This window comes from Alexandromys fortis, unplaced genomic scaffold (assembly GCF_014885135.2).
Source record: "Alexandromys fortis isolate MF-2015 unplaced genomic scaffold, M_Fortis_MF-2015_v1.1 scaffold_97, whole genome shotgun sequence".
NCBI lineage: Eukaryota > Metazoa > Chordata > Mammalia > Rodentia > Cricetidae > Alexandromys > Alexandromys fortis.
The window spans coordinates 6,097,664-6,114,404 of record NW_026067981.1 but is presented as its reverse complement, the minus strand read 5'-3'; the positions used below and the strand labels follow the sequence as shown (position 1 = coordinate 6,114,404).

General features: G+C 42.3%; 1 long non-coding RNA gene across 2 annotated transcripts in view; it reads right to left on the bottom strand.

Moving 5' to 3' along the window:
• LOC126511278 (uncharacterized) overlaps positions 1–16,127 on the bottom strand; it is a 117,222-nt gene extending 101,095 nt beyond the window's left edge. Inside the window, exons 1-4 of one of the 2 annotated variants that reach the window (XR_007594637.1) lie at positions 16,090–16,127; positions 15,952–15,989; positions 14,146–14,238; positions 4,456–4,692 (exon numbers count right to left, since the gene is read on the bottom strand). This is a non-coding gene — a long non-coding RNA (uncharacterized lncRNA). Of the gene's footprint in view, positions 1–4,455; positions 4,693–14,145; positions 14,239–15,951; positions 15,990–16,089 lie in introns of those variants that run through there. The other variant, XR_007594638.1, reaches the window with a different exon arrangement.
• Positions 16,128–16,741: the final 614 nt, after the last annotated feature.

The window sequence follows — 16,741 nt, the reverse complement described above, 5'->3', positions numbered from 1 at the left end:
AATATTTTACTTCATGTATGCAATATGGCAGAGGCATCTCCCAGTATCACATCCTCGTATAACCACAGACAAGAGTAGGAAGGAAATAAAGGCTTCATTTCATTAGGAGAAGAGAAATCTTCCTCAAATGTTTTCTGAGATTCTATAATTGAGTCTCGTGACAAGCTGACCCCAAATTAATTATTGTTATATAGAAATGTCGAAGCCAGTCTTGTTGGAGAAGAAGATGAACTGTCACTTCCCATAGAACACTGTGGCCCTATCTCTGAGCAGGCAGGGAGTTAGAAAGAGTGGGAAAAATTGCAGTAACCATTACATGTTTGGTGATAACAGGGCCTATCCCAGTTCCTGCCACATGCTTCTGTAGGCCTCCTCGCCCACTTACCGTCTTATTCGGCTTCTGTTCCTTCCCAGCAGATCCACCAAACTTGTTTCTTCTCAAGGTCTTTGTACTCCTTCATTCTTGTAAAACTTTGTCCACAAATGTGTTTATCATTCTCAAGGAGGATGTTGCTAATTAATTTATCCCCTTTATGTCACAATATACCAAATTAAGGTATTTTATTAAAATATTTTGAGTTTATATGATCTCTTGCTACCTTCTAGTGTGTCAACTCACTGGACTTGGGTCCCTAGTCCCTAATGGAATACTTGCTATATTTGTATAGGCTCCCAGTCAACTCTTGTTGACTCATGGCTGTAATGTTCTGTTACATTATCCTAAGGTATATGCTTACTTGTTAAGTTCATAATTAAAGAAGAACATAAAAATTATCCAACCAAGTTAGAAAACAGAAGTTAAAAGGATGCTGTCTGTGTTCAGTTGAGTGGAATGTTTTGCCCACTTCTCTATCAAAGGTGACATCTTGAAGAAACATCCCATATTTTCCTTTTTATTTATCTGAACATTGCTCGATAAAACTATCTTTCTTAGAAGCTTTACCTCAAATAGGAAAGAGAAATTGAGCAATTGAGTTACCATGGCCACTAAAATGCTCCACAGTGAAGACTACATCAACAACCACAGTAGAGAAATTGTAATAGGTTGAAATGATGATGGTGGAGTCTAATCATTTAACTATATCGAAATTCCTTTTTACAACATTATCTGTAAGTGTATTCCAGAGCAGCACCCCAAATAAAAAAGGAACCAGTATTTAGGAAGTAAATCAAGATGGCCACAGGGAACACAAAACCCAGCTTCCCAGATTTTGCCTTCAAGTAAACCATGCATCTGTACTTTTCTGTTGTGAAGAGAAGTTTCTTTGATGGAGAGTGAGAGCTGAGAGCTACAACAGAAAAAGGCCAACACAGAAAACCATAACTAACTAAAACATAGAAAACAAGTGATCGTGGGTGCCCAGGCCCAGCTGAAAGATCTGCATTACAGCAGGAAGACTACAGAGTCAAGGATCAGGAACACTACAGTGAGACTCTGTCTCCGGGAAATGCAAAGGAAGCTTCACCCATGACACTTCAACAATATTGCTTGTAAACAATGCCTGAGCAAGGGCAACACCAATAGACATGCTAACAGAGAGAGGGGAAATCTTAAAGGACCCTACCTCTAGACAAAGAACTACAGTCAACTAAAGAATGTAGAGAGTGGGAGAAATAGTCTTCCACAGAGATGAAGCTACTATTTGGCTATCTAATACCTGGTGGTCAGTCCTTAAATCATATGCATACAGGTGACATTCGATGAACTAAATATGGCATATTTATATGTTTAGGCACACACACACACACACACACCACTAATTGCAACTAAAGGAAAAGAGGCCATGATTCTGAGAAAGAGTAAGGGAGGGATGCCTGAGATAGATTGGAGGAAAGAAGGGGAAGGGTTCCTGATTGCTCATGTTCCCATCGCCACTCGCCTTTAGTCCATTCACAAAATCTCTTCTGTCTTCCCTTCCCAGAGAAAGCTGATAATCCTACTTTTAAAATAAGCAAAGACTTAGAATACATATTTCTCTAGGAAATATAAAAATTGACAACAAGCAGGGCTGAAGAGATGGCTCAGTGGTCAACAGCACTGGCTGCTCTTGCAGAAAACAGGGGTTACTTTACCAGCACCCACACGGTGGCTCACACTGTCTATAACTTCAGTTCCAGAGATTCTGATTTCTTCTTCTGGCCTCCTCGGACAATGCAAGCATATAGTACACTTACATGCAGGCAAAAAGACACTCATACACATAGCAAACAAAAAAGGCAGAGATATTAAAATTCTATTACATTATAACTAGAGATACAAAACAGTATGGCTATTTTGAAAAGGAATTTGGAAGTTCCCTAAAAATTTAAAGTCAGAATTACCAAAGACTCATGCACTTCAATCTCAAAAGGATTTCAAATTATTCACAAAAATGTACATATGTGTTTATTTAAGTATTTATTTCTAATTGCAAAAAGCCCAAACATTTCAAAGTCCCATCGATGTATAAATGATTAAACACAATATGGGACTATTACTCAGTAGCTAGAATGAAGAAACAATGACATAGGTTGTACCATGGATACATTTTGTAAATGTTATATTTTATGATCACATTAAAATGAAATGTCTAGCACAGGCAAACTCAGAGAGAGAGAGAGAGAGAGAAAGCAGATTAGTGGTGTCCAGGAGCTGGTGGTGGGAAGGAGGAGTAGAGATTATTACTTATGGGTACAGATTTAATTTGGGGTGATGAACTATTTTAGGGTTTGGTAGCGGCATTGGCTGTACTATTCTGTGAATATATTAATAGCAATCAGGCTATATGCTTTAAAAGAACAATTTTGATATTATGTAAAAATTAAGCTACATTAAAATTTGAACTGCTAAATCGATCTGCACAGCCTATTCAAACTAGACTTTCTCACATCTAACCCCACTGACTGAGTCTAGCTAACAGTCTGACTTTCACCTGCACGGGCTCTCGGGCCTTCGGACTGTCTTACTCTTCGGCTTTATTGTTAGCTGCTCCTTGACATACAGCAGGGTCTTGTCTTCCTCTTCTCCAGCTCCCCAAAGGCTTCTCATTGAACTTACCCTTAGAGTCAATATCCTTGCCTACCTCTCATGTACCCGCCACCTCCTTTCCTCACTACTGAGCATCATCCCAAGGTCTCCTGGGTAATACTAGAGGACTACACACAGGACCTTGTGGACTTTATAGGGCTCAGAAGTGTAAATGAAGTCAAAACAATGTCCAACCTGAACATATTGATTTTGGATTAATTGTTGACAATTGTAGGCACTTTTTAAAAAAAAAAAAAGAAAGAAAGAAAGAAAATGTCAATGCAGTGCTACTCTGATTTTGCAGGCCCCAGACCTCAAAAATGTCCACAAGCCCTTAACTGCTACAGCTCTGTAGGAAGAGAAAATGGCTGAGGGAAACTCTATCCACCACCCTCAGTTACCACACATTTGTTCCCATGAATATTGAAATTGGTGGAAGAAAGTTTCTTTTTTTACCCGATTCTTTTCTATTCACAACCCAAGTAAAATGAGAGCTATTGTTTGGTTATATCCTCCATCTAAACAAATTGAAATAAAGCCCCGAAGACTGGGAATTCTATTCCTGCCCCACTCGTAGGCTCTCAGTGCTAGTTCTCTTCCCAGAATGATTTAAAAAAAAAAAAGCAGTTGTTCATTTTTCCCAATTGCCTGTGAATTTACTTTTAGTCCTGAAACAAGACATAAATGATCTGAGTGACAGCCCTGCCTCGGGGTAGAGTTGCTTCTCAGTTTCTATTAATAATTGAACAAACAGCCTTAGCTTAGTGCATTCTCAGGAATGCTTTTCTTGCGCCGAGCACAAATAACACCTGATGAAACAGCTCACATAGCAGCATTTCCGCAAGTTCAGCTAAACTGTGATCAGGAGAAGCCAAAGAAGCCCCTCTCAGGGTCCCTCAAGACCAACACCGGCAAAGCCCACTGGCTTTTCTAGCAGGCAGTGGCACAGAGGGTCCTCTGAGGGTTGGGTACCCTACCAACACTCCATCAAAGCATCAAGATGCAGACAGGAACAAATGGGTATCAACGACTCAAGACGCAACACTGGAAGCTGCAGGTTTGAAATCGGAAGAGTTGACTCCACCCCTTAGCTCTAAATTAGCTTGTTAGTAGGAACTGGCTTTTCGTCTCCAACACTCACTTTGCAAGATGAGCTGATGCAGGGCTGTATTCTTTGCTTCACAAAGACCTGATGAGAATTCCCTATTCGAACCATGTAGAGAAGACTTCGTGAAGACACACTTAGTTATTAATGGTGTAACTTAACTTGTCTAGTTTATTAAACTCCTGGAAATGGGCTTGTTAGCAGGACTTTGCATTGTGACATGTGATTGATAACTATGAGCCGATGAGTAATACCTACTGTGTACCCACTGATGGGCTATGTGGCTCCCACGGTACCACATCTTACCACCATTTCCTCCTTCCATTTAATAACCCTTCCACAATTGGTCTGGATAGCCCCATTTAACAGATAAGAGACAACACAATTATAAGCCAAAGGCCAAGGAGGTCCCTCGGTAGCTCCTAACCTGCAGGCTCAGCATGCTGCTTCAGTGGAATCCTGAGCTCCACTGTTCTCAACTTCAGAGGATGAACTTCTGGTCCAGAAGGCATCACCAGCTCTGCCAGCTTGTGACCAAGGTATCAAAGAGGATTCAGAATGACCCTTTGACAGGGTTCACCTAAGATGATCCAAAAACACAGATATTTACTTTATGATTCATAACAGTAGCAAAATTATAGATATAAAGTGGTAACAAAAATAATCTTCTTATTGGGGGGGGTCACCACAACATGAGGAAATGTTTCCAAAGGTCACAGCCTTAGAAAGGTTGAGAACCACTGTGCTAAAGGAAGATATCTAAGTGCAAACAGTCTTTTCTCCACCTATCTCTTGACTTGGGGGGAAGCTAGACAAATAGCTATCCTTTCCCTTCCTTGGAGGTACTCTGAAGAAGGAGAAGGTATTCTCCTGGGAGCACAGCTAATCCCACCTAGACACATGGCCGTTCTTATTCAGCAAAGTGGCTGAAACCCTGAAATTCTAGTTATGATAAAGGTGGAGCTTGTTGGTGGCAGACCATAGAGACTGCCGCAGTTGTACACACGCTACACAATGTTTGAAAGGAATACTGGAAAATAAAACCACTATGGATGTGAGACACCACCTCAGGAGAGCGCTGGTACTGTCGATTGCGTTGGGTGGGTTACTCAGTCTAGGGGTTGTAACCCACCCTGCAATCAGTTATTCCAGGGTCTCGAAGGGGCGCTACCTGGAAGGGAATGAGCTAGGACAGAAGAATGAGGCCAAGCAGATTTGTCAAAGCCCCCTTTATTAGGATCATGGTTGCTGTTTATATAGCCCCTGTGTTCAGGTTCGTCACGTAGGCCAAGAAGTCACGAGTTGCCACACCTGGTTCCCTGGATAGTTGGAATGTGAGGTGCATTCCACTAACAGATAACAGTTAATTGGGTGTGGGGCAGGTTCTGTCAATAGAACATAATTATGGGTATGGGGTCCCCTGCAGACTCCCCAGGGTGATGGTTCCTGTAATGATTTTTAGGGGGGAAATGGCTCGTGACATGGTACAAGCTTGTAGAGCAGCTGAGAAGTGAGTTCGGAGCAATGCACATCCAACTGATGCTTCTGTGGTGGGTTCAAAAAGAGGATTAAACCATTCCAATCCAGATAGAAACGAAACAGTGCTGCACCGTGGACAGTACACATGGTTGAAGACGCTGCCTTCAGTGAAGACTGTAGAGAATATTCAAAATGGAACTACGAAGAAAATGGTTCAGATGAAAGAGCACCCAGAAGGCCTAGAACACAAACAATGGTTCTTACTTTCATTTGCATACTGGACACGCCGAGAGGCATCTTCAATTAAAGTGTGGAAAAACAGTCCCTTTGACATAGAAGAAATAAAAAAAAAAAACTCAAACAAGCTGAGAAGGCAAGGTAATGGGATCAGGGAGAAAGCAACATAAGGCAAAAGCAGATACTAGCTACTGTTTTACCCACAAAGCCTTGCTGGACTGCAGCGCTTACTGAGGAAGCAATAAAGCAGAATCAGTCATGAGAAAAAACTGACGCAGATTTCAATAAAGGATTCTGATTTAGTCTTTTCAGAATATAAAAAAATAAATTAGACATAAAAAAAACAAAGATCAGTAATCTGGTGGTAGTAATGGAATGTGTTGTGTGTCTTTTCCTAGGAAAACATGAACAATAGCTATGCAGGCAAAATAATGCCCCAGTGAAAAACCAAAGAAATAGCTACATCCGAGTCTAGTCTAGTGTATCAGTGAGTCCACTGGGGTGATCCACAGGAGCAAAGGTGAGGGGAAGGTAGCTTGCAAAAGCTCCATCGTGGAGATGCACATCCCAGTATGGGTGTTGACTCATGCAAGCTACAGCCCTTGGGGCCCTCTGCATGATAGGCAGACAGTTCTGCTGTTGGAAGAGCCTCCTCCTTCCAATGGCTGTTACTGTTTCTGCAACCTTAGGGGTAAGCTTTATGGTTCTGCAAGTTTCAGAAGCTTCCAGAGCCTTTAAAGTTTACTTCCTGAGTGTTAGGAGGCTCCCTTCTCCCTCTGGCGAAATGGTTCAGTTCAGTGGAAAGAGCTACCCAACAGAAAGCGAATAAAACGACGCCTGCTTCTGTGTGGTTCTGAGGTGTGGATGGTGGGACAAAGGCAGTCATCCCTCTCAAGGAGGCAAGGAAAAACTGTCCTGGGGCTAGGAAGGTCTCAGGAAAAGAGAGAGGACAGGAAGTGGAGTGAAAACTCAGGGAGTTTATGTCCCTCTCTAAGCTAAGCTCTTTCTCACACATCAGCCCACCTCACAGTATCTACCCTGCTACCCCACACTGACAGTGTTACCCGGAGATTCATTTACTGAAAAGGAAATAACACAAGTGCACACCTCCCTATGTCCATACTCCCCACCTCTATGCTCACAAAACCCTGAGTGCAGCACTGACCTCCACCCTGCAAAGCCCTTTATGTACATGCACACCCCTCTCCCCTCATCCCTGTTCAGGAACCTCGCTCTCATTGTCCAGTCAGTAGACTCCCTCTTGGTGGAACCATCACAGTTACCATAAATGCAGACTTTAAGGAAGAAGACCTCATTTTTAACACCTCTCCTTGACTCACGATTGACCAATAATCCAATCATTTTATCCTCTGCGCACTTGACGGTCTCCAACACATGGCAAACACATGTTATTTCCACTCCCTCACTTTTGACTCATTCTTCAGCCCGTCACAGTCTGGCCTGCATTTTCACCACCCCCTAGACCTGCCTTTCCTCCATGTTTGCACTACTCAGAGCTGGAGAGCTCAGCTTCCAACTGCAGCGCCTACCTTTTACACCCAAGCCTTGCTCTGGCCATGGGATATACCGAAAGTTCCAGCAACTCTGTATCACCTCTCTGACCCTGGAAAAACCTCAGTCAATATTTGGCAGGGTCTGATAAACAAATGTTGCTCCTTGGGTGGGGTTATCTTCTGAAGACTATTTCACATGACCTCCAAGTTTTCAGTTTTCATATCAGCTGCCAGTCCTTGTAGTTGTCATGGTAACGAACTTTTTCTCTCAGTCTTCCCTTTCTGACCTTCCTTCCTTCTCTCTCTCTCTCTCTCTCTCTCTCTCTCTCTCTCTCTCTCTGTGTGTGTGTGTGTGTGAGTGTGTGTCTGTTCAAGACAGGATCTTAGCTTGTGTCTTGGACTGGCCTGTAACTTACTCTATAGCTAACCCTAGTTGGTCTCAAACTTGTAATCGGCCTCCCTCCAAAGTGCCAAGATTATGACATGTACCATTATGTACCTTAATCTCTTAACTAAACCACTTTTATTTGCTTTGTAGTTTCTAGATTTTCTTCTGAAGGAATCCTAACTGGTATAAAGTTTGCCGTGCAGACTCTTAACCTAGTTCCCTGTGTCACACCTCCTGCCACACTAACAAGGACATTCAGTCCTTCCCAGAAATCCTGCTCTCCTGACATTTAGAACAGCCCTGGTGACCCCTGCCTTGCTTGTTGACCCCACCATTCCCACTGGAGCACCCCAGACATGGATCTTCTTCTCTGGTCCTCACTCTCCACCCTCTTCTAATCTCTTTTATGCAACTTCCAAGTTTAGAACAAGCAGGGCTTTTTTCTTCTGAATTCAACACTCACTGTAGCCATCGAAGAATGTATATTATCTCTACCCTGAGTTTATTCTATGGTGATTCATGACACACTTGGCATTGTGTAACCTCCTTAAATGTGTTGTCTCATTGGTTCCTTGCAATAATCCAAATGGATGCTATTCAAGGCAAAAAAAAAATGAGTTTAAAAAAACTGGGGGCGTATGGGCTTCAGGACACTGGTGGTAATCGGCAACAAGATATGTAGCAGGGGTTTCTGATTCTGAAGGTCATGACCTTAACTGTGAACTACTTTACTTCCTGTACCCTTGCTTCCTTTGTGCCATGGACATGTCCATCTAGGATAACAAGCTGCCAGACAGGGAAGAATGCTGCTGTTCCCCCTCGACAGCTGCCAAAGAACAGACAGCTTTCCTCCGCTTTATCCAGATATCTGCCTATGTTTATGATGGATAATTTTGGTTTATGATTGGGACTGTAAACGGTGCCAGCTTTCCTTTTCTCTGTCTGAAGTGTGTATCCCAGCCCTGGACTCCTTCTCCACATAAATGCTGATGACACAGAACTTCTCGACTCCCCTGATGTTAACAGGCCTCTAGAGAGAACACGGAGGGATCGCCATGGTGGCTTCTCTTGGAGACTCCCTCAGAGATGATTTTCCAATTGTTTAGACCTTAAATTTTAACTACAGGAAACCTGTGAATATATATCTCTGTTAAATATCTACCCATCCCTATTAGGCTATTTATTCTGCTGTATCCAGAGCAACTAAACCCAAGAGTGTGTCTGTGCCAAAGACATGAATAAGAAATGAAACAAAAAAAAAATGTGCAGGCATCCAGATGTTCCTTGGCAATGACAAACACCCAGACATTTGGAGACATCTGGATGACTGACTGACTTTTTCAGTTTTCATCTGGAAGATTAAGATTATGCAGACCCAGCATGATTACATGTTGGATGATGATAAACAAATCTCTGACAATGTCCACAGGATTGCAAACATCTGGGAGGAGGAAAACCGAAGAATCCAGCCAACCGCCCAAATGTTTGGCATCATTTTAAACCAAACATTGGACAGCAGGAGATGGGCAAAGGATACAAGGAAATGAAGCAAGAGGTCCCTCAAGCAGACACTGCCCACATACAAATTAGTTTTTATTCAACTCAAAGGGGAAAACGGGTTCACGGTGGTAAGTTTTTTGCGATTTTCCATATTCCAGGTCTCTCTCATTCCCCTGCACTGGGGTTTCCAAACCCACAGAAGTGAAAACTCCAGAATTGTGGAGAACTGTGATCCACCTACCCTGCCTGGGAATTCAAAAGTATCAAAAGGACACACTTCTTATTTTGTGTGCTTTGTCAATCCACCTAAAAGTCTTCTCTTTAAATTTGTCTTTATCTGGGACCTCAGGATTTGCTAACAGACAAACAGGAGGCAATGCTTCCTTCATTGAGAAGGATAAGGAGGCAAAAATGAAAACTAAGACACAAGCCTGAATGGACTAGAATACAAGCAGACAGGTGAATCTTCTCAGGTTGTCACTTCCTGATCACTAAAGAACATTTGAGTGGGACAGGAGGCAAGGCTGTATGGTTCCTATAATTTTAATTTTGTTTTTATTTAAATAATTAGTGAGAGAAAGAAGCATTCTCTGCATGGACGAATAAAATAAGTGCTGATCTCGAGCCTGAGGGTTTGTTCTCTGAGAGAGATGATTATTTCAAATTTGTCCGAACTGGACTTTGGCTATAAGAGAACTAGCAGTAGAAAATGGCGCTTTTACGGTGATAATGGCATCAAACAGGGTCTGTGTGGTTCTAAGAAATGAGAACAAAGGAATTAGAGAGACAGCTCACTGGGTTAAGTGCATTCTGAGAGCGAATGTATCTCAAACGACAAGGGGGATGACTCCTGAGCAAGGTGACGCTCCGAGGTTGTCCCTCTCACAGTTCCACACACAGTTCTCCACCTGCACACCCAGGTGCCCACACACCAGAGCCAGGGCCACAAAGGAGCAAGTGGCCTCTGTCTGCAGAGGAGTGGGAAGCCTGGATGACGCTCCTGGATGTGCAGGTGGGTAAAGCTGAGGGCGGCCTGGGTATCACGCACCTCCCGGTTGCAAATTGAGCACAATAATCTTTCTTTTTGAGCTTTGTTCCAGAAAGCCAAGGATTTTGAGCCAAAGAAACTTAAAGTCATCTTGCTGTTGTTGTTTTTTTGTTTCATCTGGGCCATTGTTAAGGAAACTGTAATAAAATTTCCACCTCCGAGCTGTTGTGCTGGCTATATTTGCTTTCTGGACATTTTCCTTGACATTATCTGGGAACAAATACATTGCTAGAGCGTGAGGCTACCAAAAAAGGAAGAAAAAAGATGCTGGACTCAAATAACATTCACACAAAAACATGGAACACAACAGAGACAATCAGCAGTTTCACAGGCAATCCAGTGCACAGCTTCAACTTGCCAAATAGCCCTTCAGTCCCCTGCAAATTGAAGAACCATTGTCCAAAACTGAATACTTTTCTTTAGAAAATGTCTTTCTCTTGACCAGCCACCAAAAGAGACGAGGGAAAAGACATCCATCCCAAAGGCCCGCTTGGACTGTGTATGCACTGGAGGTCTGTAAATTCACCAGGGCCTTCATTCCATTGTGCTAACAGTATTTAAAACCAGATGCTGGCTCTCCCTGCCTCTTTGCTGGAAGAATTACTGTCAACATGCATTGTTTCTTGGTGAAACTCAAGGCAAACTAGTCCCCAGTCCTGTAATTAAAATAAGGAGGGAAAGAAAAGGGAAGGAGCTATAAGCAGTTCGAAGTTAACACTTTTGTGGCATAGACAAGGTCAGAGAAAAACCTTAGAAATAATCAACATACTTGCAAAAAATAAAAATAAAACCGAGTGTGTCAGCCCTGTAAGATCCATGGCCTGGGACCTGGGACAAAGCGCTTCTGCAGGCTGAGCCTTCTATCTCTTTTCTTTTTCTTTTCTTTCTCTGGTCTCTTTCCATGTGCATGCATTTCTGTATGTATGTGAATATGCACTCATTTTTACGAGTTTTGTCTATGTGCCACAACATGCGTGTGGAGATGAGAGGACGGCCTGAATGCTGGTCCTTCCTTCCCACTTGGTTTGTCTCCCTTCTTTGATGTTCACACTGTTTATGCCAGGCTAGCTAGCTTAAGAACTTCTGAGAATTCTCCTGCCTTCACTCCCCACCTTGCTGTAGCCACACTAGGATTGTAAATATACCTTTGCCGTGCCCATCTTTAACCTGGGTTCTAGAGGTTCTGAGGGCCTTATGCTTCGACAGCAAGAATAAACCACGAAGCCATCTCTCAAGCCCAGAGCTTCGTATTTCCCATCTGTGAAGGGAAGAGTCTGAAATTCTCTGCTCCATCAGATTCCAACTGAATATAAGTCTGAAATAGTTTTTTCTCCATTGAGTGGAATCCTCAACCCACACATGTTATTTTCTATTTAATATCAACAACATGGTATTTTCTCTCAGTTCGGCTTCATGAGGAAGAGAGACAGAAAATGAAATTGTGGGGAAGTATCCTGGATTGTTTGCTTGATAACAATTGAAAAGTCTCTACATATAGAACATATTTATGAATACTTTTATTTTGAAGTATTCAAAACACACACACACACAATATCTTCTGGCAAAATCCAAATCTCACATTTTACCTACTAAAGTGTAATTCATACAACTTGTTCATAACAAAGGCTCCCATGAAGGTGAAATATATTCACTGAAAACAGAATGAGATGAACAAGAATACAAACTAGAAGGACTGTTACCTATATCTATAGCTTGATATAAATACATATATAGTATGGGCTCACTTAGATAAAGCACACATAGGCCAAAATAAATCTTGTAGAGCTTGTGACTGAGATTTTAAGTCAATCAACTTATAGTATGGGGGACATAATTTTAATATTCACTATAAAATATGTATTACTTTCACAAAATATATGGGACTCTCATGTGTCAAGAATCCCAGTCTAGACCCCACTAGCTTGGTGTGCAACCTACAGAGACTGAATCTGACCATAGACAAGAGCTCTGTTTCAATTTTTGTCTGTGACATTGATGGTCCAGAGATACCCTCTCCCTAGATAAAGCTATTATGACACACAGTGACCAGGCTGACCGTGTGTCTGTCTCCACGTCTTACCGTGTCCTTTCGGGGAATCTACCATAGCACACACATTTTTTTTATGCATACTTTTTAATCTTTTATTTTTGCTCAGAAATTTTTCTGTCAGCTAGGATTTCCCAAAATACATTCAGGAAACTTCATCTTCTGTGATAAACATCACACGTGCACACCCACTCATACATATGAAACCCAAGAAAAGTGACATATTCTATTTCCTTCTCTGAAATTAACAACATATTTCACCAACTTAAAGTCCCTGGAAGTTTCTGCAGCAGGAAAAAAAAACAAACAAACGCTAACTCAAAAAGAAATAATCCAGCGTTTTCCCAAGTCCAAAAGAAACTGTGTTCTTTCCTTCCTTGTATTTATCCAGAGCAGGCAATTAATATTTTTGTGCTTAAGATGTGGCCCTGGACATCTTTTTCTATCCACCAATTTTCTATTGCAAGTAAATTAAATTAAATCACACAACACTCTTTGTCTTGGACCCCAACTCAAAAACCACACATGACAAGTAATGGTTAATGTTTGCAAAATGAATAACCAGAAGGAGGAACAAGGCTCTTTTTAAGAGTACGACTTTTAGACATTGAAGCTAATACTTTTTTGGTGTCAGTCAGATATTTGTGTGACGATGTGCACATGTACATGTGTGAGTACAAAACAAGAATGTGAATGTGTGTGCATGCGTGTGTGTGTGTGTGTGTGTGTGCGTGTGTGTGTGTGTGTGTGTGTGTGTGTGTGTGTGTAGCCTGTGTAGCTTGCTATTGGAGCACTGAGGCTTCCTTCCTCTAGCAACTCTCAGATGCTGCAGGCCTCGTGGTCCTCATTAGCAAAAGGGGCTGACGTCTTCCTACCCCCTCTCAACTCAGCTTGGGCCCTGTCAGGACCTATCAAGATCTCCCTTGCACAGTGCATGGGCCATCATTATCTTAGAACCTGCATTAAGAAGGCAGTAGATTTTATGTGATTAGCTGTTGAGATAAATGTTAATTAGTTTTCAATTTCCATAAAGTATCCCACTGACAGAGAGATTTGTTAAGTCAGTTAATGGCTACAGATGATTGGTCCAAAATTGGAATGGGGGATGCAGGGCTCTGAAGATGAGGGCTGGTCAGGAGAGAGTGGGAAGTGGTCGCCAATGACATCGTAAAGAAAACAAATGGGGGTGAAAACAAATGAATGGCCACATGAATTTAGAGTTGAAAGTCAGAAGAGAAATCAGAATTTGGGGTTTGGGATTGGGAAAGTGTAAGGAATGTAAATTTGGGGACAGGTATTTTAAGCCCCGGAAGGAAAAAAAAAAGATAATGGAAACCCCAATGCAAGAACTGGAGCATGTGTAATGAAGTAGCTATCGTGTATGATGAAGTAAAATCTCAATCTTAGACCCCAAATAAAGTCCAGTGTGGACCTGGCGCTGCTTTAGTCCCACTCGGAGTGTACCCCAGTCCTCTCATTTCCTTTATAAACAAGGGGAAGATGCTCTGGATAAGCAAGAACGAAAGGAGAACAGATCCAGGGATGCGCTACTGGGTTTTGTTCTTTCCGAATGCAAGAGAAACCGTCCTGGATTTAGACCTGAGGAATTCTTCATGTCTGCTCTTCTCCAGACTTAATGGCGTGGACCAGTCTCAGTTTCACTGCGTGGGAAGGGGTGATGGTGAGGGTAGCCATGCCATGAAGTCATAGCGAAGACTGAAAGAATGTAGCTTACATGTCACCTCACTGTGCCTCTATGAGGCAGTGCTAAGCGCAAGTTAGTTAATACTACTGCCATTGGAGAGGGTATGCCAGCTTACCAAAGACAGTGATTAAGCCTCAAGTTTCCTCATTTCCACAGCCCCGTGTGACGTTATTGGTGCTTCTAAAACTGCCTAAGGCAGTTGAGGGTCCTGCCAGCAAAAATAAATAAATTTTAATAAAAAAAAGACACCCAGAACTCTCACCAAGGACAGTATCCCTTTCATGTGCCTTGTCTGCCATCTAATCACTTGCTAGCCCCACTGAGAGCATCGTCCTTTCCCCTCCTCAACAGAGAGGGCAAGACATATCCTTCAGACCCCTTTTCCCACCCGAAGTAGTAGAATAAACTGAAGTTTTCCAGGAATGACGCCATTGCTAATACTATCTTGGTGGCTCAGCATCTCCCTTCCATCACGGGCCAGTTAGACCCACCAGCAAACAGGCTCAAACATTTGAACCAACACCCTCACACATGGCAGACATTCTCTTAGCCCCAGCAACGCAGCTGCTTCCACGGAACACTAACTGACTGAGTTTAGCCAGTTTCCAGGGGAGCTAAGGAATGTGAGGGAGTCAGATCAGGGAGAAGTACGGGTGCCCTGACACGGGGCTATCCAGGGGGAGAAAACATCTTTTAGTTTTAAGGAGCTGGTTTCATCCCCTCCTCCATATTTCAGCCCAGCCAGGTTGATACATGAAATGCCAGGCAATGTTTGTGAAGTGCACGGAAAATTATGCCAGACGTTCTATTTTCAGATCACTCCAGGAAATGCGAGTCAATATCAACCTACTATTTCTTAAGAATTCTTTCTTTCAAAGCCTGGGATCATCAAACATTTATCAGGATCCAGGGAAGAAAGCGTAGGGCCACGGGGAGAGGAAGGTTAATTAGAAAGAAAGTTCCTACCTACAGAAACAAACGTCAAACAAAGAAAGGGAAAAGGGAGGGGGAAAAATCACTAAACCATCAATGAAATTAGCAAGTATTATTGGACAGAGTGATTTTTTTTAAGGAAAACACTATCATCCAAATTTATTGTGCACAGATTTAGAGCTCTGATTTTTATAGTGAAATTTATAAATAAGAAATCAGGACAAAGCTTGCCATTAGAACACGGCTCATTTTTAAAGGAACAAGATGATATCTGGAAATATTCCCATCTATATTTCTTTATTTTTAACACAAAGAATAAAAAGCACATGATGCAGTTAGAGCTAGATTGACAGTGACATTTCATTAATGGTTTGAATAAAGCAATTGCTTTCTTGCTCACAATACCCAAATAGGCAACCACAACAGTAAGGCAGTTTCCCTTAGAATTCTGTTTCTGAAACATCCATTAAGGATAAATAGCCATACATAATTACATATATTTAATTTGCAGACATTTCTGAAAGAAACTTTATACCATTTTCAAACTCATCCCCTCAGTCCTTTTTGGTGAAGAGAGAAAATGGAGAGACTGCATAATGATAGCTAGTCAATTCTCCAGGGAACATGTATCACACAGTACAACGCAACCTCATTAGATGCTCCTGGCATTACATGGTTCTCCCGACACAACACTTTAATGCAAAGCTTCATCTCAGGTTCAAGAGGTCTGGTCTACACAGCACAGTTGTGTGGAAAATTCTCACCGCATACCTCCATCACCCTGAATTTTCTAGGTACCGTACGCGTTGGTGTCTTTGTGGAAATCAGTGAAGACCACCCAACTAAGAATGATTAAAGGCTATTTCTTCAGAGCTCACTAGTAAAGGAATTTGGACACCATCACATGTTTTGGCAGAGACTCAAACACAAGCAGAGGAGTGGGAGAGCTTTAGAGTAGAAGAGAGGGAAGGTGCACAGTGGACCTTACCTGGAGGCTGTCGGTGTACAGTACAGCAGGCAGGCCAGCTAGAAGCAGACATCTTACATGAGTGGATGCAGCGGTCGGATTAATAATCACCAAAGATAATAGGTATTTGAACAAGTTTAATAACAAAACCAGACTCACGAAACCAAGGTTCCAGCGGAGTAGCCGGCGGAGACAGGAGAGGAAGGGAAGGGGCGCGCAGCCTCTGCCCGCCCAATATATCAGTAAACATACGCCCGAGGGCAGCCCACCCCCAAGGGGAGGGCTTATCCCTACAAGTGGATATAGGTACACATTCAGACTGGTTTAATGGATCTTAGCTTGTAAACATAGGCTGAAAGTGGGGAAGCCGCACACTAAGTAAGACCTGGACCTTTGGGTAAGTTGTGTGTTAACTTCCTGCATTGCTTACTGCGGGTAATGGATTGGGATATTTTCTGCCATTCTGGGGTCAAAGTTCTAGTATTTACTTTTTTTAAAAAATATGTTTGTGTAGTTATTCACTGTTCCTCTCTCTCTCCTTCCTCTCAGTGTGTGTGTGTGTGTGTGTGTGTGTGTGTGTGTGTGTGTGTTACATGCCAGAGGAAAATCTTGGGTAATTTCATTCTCAGGTGCTACACCTGGTATTTGTATGAGTATAAGTGTATGGACATTCTGTGTAAGTGTGAGTGTGTTCATTTATGCATGCAGGTGAACATGAATGTGAACATTTGTATGAGTGTGTATGAAGGCCCGAGGTCAACTTAGAGGATCTTCTTTGACCACTCTTAGCTTTATTTTTTGAGACAGAGTC